Here is a 4,185-nt window from a genome sequence, read left to right on the forward strand (position 1 = left end):
GCGGGGATATTTTTTTTTTTGTTTATGGCTGCAGAGACTATGAAAAGCAATAAAAACTACTTTTTTGGATTTAACCCCGGGTTTTAGGGGTTTTTAAAAAAGAAAATCTATTTTCCCCAACAAAAGTTACTTGCATCCAAACAATATATCTTGATAGCATGGTTGTGACAACAGCGTAAAATTGTTTTTTTTCAATAAAAATTTTAAAATTAGTCTCCCTTTGAGGATGTCTGCTAAGCAGCTGGAACTTTTGCTTAAAGGCTTTGACATGGTCATACATCTGCGTGTCCTGGTCTCCCCCTTGGAGTGAAGTTTGGGAATTCAGCAGCTCTGTGATGTCACAAAAAAAAGCCAGGTCTGAAGCCAGTGACTGTCGTGGGGCATTTGGGATTTTGTTGTTTCATGGTTTAAAACTCTCTTTTTTCCCTCGCGCAGTCAAAGAAACCCGCAAAATTTTCCCCACGGCTAAACCACCGCACCCCGATGGTAAAATACATCACCATTGGGCATCATCTCATCAAGCAGAGTTTGAATTGGGGTGTGAGGGGCCTTTGGGGAAATATTGTTGACAATGGCGACGACACCCGCATGCGTTTTTCAAGCCCCATGTTTTGGCACAGTTGCTCCGATGAAAAAATAAAAATGGTACTTTAAAATCGAGCCACCAAACTCGGAGACCTTGCCCGACACAAGTGCAGTTAGCCTGCTGTTACCGACCAGGCGGGGGCTCCTCAGTCATGATGCCAGATGGGTTTTCCCTTTTAAACCCGTTCTTGCCCAGAACTGCTCCCTGCCATAAAAATATCCACACCTTTTGTTGTCCTTTCAATGTTTCAAGGCCCGCTAGTTCTTGACACATTTAAAAAGTCCTCATTGACGCCTCGCAAAAACCCCAGAACTGGCTGAGTCGGACATGTCGGTGTTTCTCGCACGCAATGGAGAAGGGCAGAAATGACTTGCCTTTGGGCTTTGACCCGAACGTTTTCGGCCCCCTCAAGCGGGGGTGACAGTGTTCGTGACAGTTTAATTGAGAAAAAACAGCTTCTGTTTTGGACACAACTTGGCAGCAATTGTAAAAACACCCTTTGCGAAATCACCCGCTGCAAAAGCTCTCCACTTTCCGATTGCATTGAATGCGATACTAGCCCGAGGGGGCTTTTCTTGTGCGCGACGGCTGAAGTAAGTTCGCTGCTGGGTGGTTGCTTTGTTAGAATCTGCTAATTTGGGGACCTTGCGATTTTCTCCAGTGTACTTTGCAAAACTCCCCGCTGCTTAGTTAGATAGTGACGGGAATTTTGTTTTTTGAACGGCCCTCTGCTTAATCCCAGACACCTGCATTGGAATCTCCCTCGGTAAAAAAATTTTCCTTTTCCCCAAGTTTTTTTTTTTTTTTCGTTTGTCGTGGCCACGCCTATACGCCACCCTTGACCCTTTCACTACTGGTTTGGGCGTTATGGGTAGCTGGGGCTGTGGAGTCAACAGCGCCTCCTTTTTGGGATTTTTTGGAGTCGCCAATAAATAATTTTCAACGAGAAACTTCGATCGTTTTTTGGGGGACGTGCGGGGGGGGCCAAATTTTTTCGGTGCGGGCCCAAGTTTGGGCCCCCGGGGCCCCAATTTGGGGCGCCATGCTCTTTTGGGTTTTTTGACCCGGCTCGTTCACGGAAGGTGAACTCAGAGAGCTCACAGCAGGCAGAGGGTTGGGGCTCACCACTCCCCAAAAAACATGGAGATCGAGTGGACAAGATGGAAAGGTGCTTAGGGTTACAGGGCCTCCAGTACCCCGTCCCCTTTCACGTCCCTCTCTACCCCAGTTGCCCAAAAAGAGAAATCTGTGTTTTTGCAGATGCATCGGTGAAAGCTGTCGCAGCTGTGGCCTACATTTTGTGGATTAACTTAAGCGGCCAGGGAAAATAGTCCGTAAGCCTTAATCCACCCACGTTGGACAAGAACAGCCTCCAACCCCCTACGCAGCACAACAGCTCACGGGCCAGACTTTCTTAAGAGTGAATCCTTGTCCAGCCCCGAAACTGAAGGGTAGACCTCATCGATCCCTTCTCTGACTTGAAAATCGTCCTCAGGTGACACAAGTATCACCATGCAGCCATAGGGTTTGGTTTTTCCCCAACGCTTTGAACGCTTCTCTAAGTTCAGCACTTGTCACGCAGAGCAGAAGACTCCCAAATGCACCTCATTTACCTCGTAGGTGTTGATGTTTTTGGCCCCTGGGGAAATGCTCAGCCCCACAAAAGGAGGAACGCTAACTCTAACGATGGGGGTGTGAGTTTATGCATGAGTTCAAAAGGGAGTTCTATTGAAGTATCGAAGGCAATCACCAGCAGCTTCATCAACGCTTTGAGAAAGGTTTTTGCCATCAGGGGCCCCCCCAAAACAGATTCGGTTCCCACTGTGGCCGAATTCTCGGCGCTTCCCGGAGCGGATGGACAAGACAAGTCCCCTTTCCGAAAGGGAAAAAGTACCCGGCCTCGATTTTTACCTGGGTGTTTAATCCGCCCCCGATCCCCATGGGGGGGGGCGTGGGGGAAGTATGATTTTATCGCTCGCCCTTTTTTGGTTGTTTGCTGTTGGAAGAAAAAAAATTTCCCTCGCCCCTGAAAATTTTCAAACATTTATGTCCCGGGGAACTGTGTCATGAAGCGGGGGACCCTCATCCCGTGCATCAGATCCGGAGTCGCCTCTCATCCTCACCCCGCAATGCTCCCGACCCCCAAAAAAAGGCTTACTCCCCCTTTCCCCCTCTGGCCACTTTGATGGGCAGATTTTCAAAGAGGAAAGGGGAAACAAGTTCAAAGCCCAGTGAATCTTTTGGGGATGGGGATGAATATCTCAAAAAACCCCCAGCTAGTCACAAATGGCAAAGGAAGAAGCCTTGTCTCCAAGAAGGGGAATCTTTTTAAAAAAATGTCAAGCAAGAGAGATGAATGGGCCCATGGGCATTTCACCAAGACCTTTCAGGGAAGGGATGGTTGGAAAGTTTAATGGAAGTGTCAAAGGGGAAAACCAGAAAACTTCTTTGTCCTGTTAAGAGTTGTTTGGTTCTGTCTCTAAGACTGTTCTGTTAATTAAAGTAGGTCTTGTAAAACCCTAAGTGGGGGGTTTTGCCCCCGGTTGAAAGTGTGTTTTTTGTAAGTTGGGCATAGGTTTCGTACCTTAAGAGGGAATCTCTAAGGGAGGGGTGCTAGTTAGGGGACGGAAGTCAAAGCACGTTATTTAATAGAGGCATGCAGGATCGAAGCTTTATCAGCCTTCATTAAGATGCGTTCCCCAAATTTTTTTTTGTTAAAGCAACGTCTGTAAGTGTTTCTTATTTTCCATGTGTTGAATTTTGATTTCTTTTTATGCTTTGTTTAGCTTTTTTAAAAATTACCTTATGTTTTTATTGGTTTCAGTTTCTCGAAATTACCATTAAAACTACATGAGTAATCCTCAAAACGTGTGGGTTTTTTTGGGAAAAAGTTTACTGAATGGTTGTTAGTTTCTTTGGTAGCGAGCCCATTACAAACCCTTTTCCCTTTTATTCAAAATCACTTTTTTCTCTTTGCTTAAAATTGTTGATAAGGTGTAAAATGAAGAAGTTGTTGCTCGGTTTTTTTGTTCAAAAACGGCTAAGAGACAAGTCCCGGGCGATGTTTTTATCGCATAGGTACCCGCAGATAAAGAAAAATCAGACGTGTTACAGAAAAATTCCAAAAATAAAAAAACCCCAAAAATAGTGTCTTTTTCAGTGATCGTTTTTTCAATGGGTAAGTTCCTTATGTAAATTAAAAATTAAACCCCCCGTCACGTGGTTTTGAAGGTAGTTTATAGATGGCTGAATATCGAAATTGCGGGTGGAGTTATTGTGAGGGGCTATGCTTTCCCCGGATAACGTAGGCTAAAAGTTCAGCCCACACTTACCCGTTTGTGCTGAAATTGTTTTTAGAGAGGGTGATTTTTAAGAAAAAAATTATTTCAAAAGAATATTCAGGTTTCTTTGAGGGCTGCCAAAACTTTGATGGCATCCGAAGGCAGGGGGCACGTCTTTTGACGTAAACCCCCAACTGGTTTTTTTTTTTGTGCTGATAGTAGTCTGGTTGTTCCTCCGATTTGAACAACCAAACCCAAAAACAACTGTCTTGCTTGTTTACTCGTCAGAAACCTTAAAGGTAGAGATATTCATGATTT

This window comes from Eleginops maclovinus, chromosome 5 (genome assembly GCF_036324505.1).
Source record: "Eleginops maclovinus isolate JMC-PN-2008 ecotype Puerto Natales chromosome 5, JC_Emac_rtc_rv5, whole genome shotgun sequence".
NCBI lineage: Eukaryota > Metazoa > Chordata > Actinopteri > Perciformes > Eleginopidae > Eleginops > Eleginops maclovinus.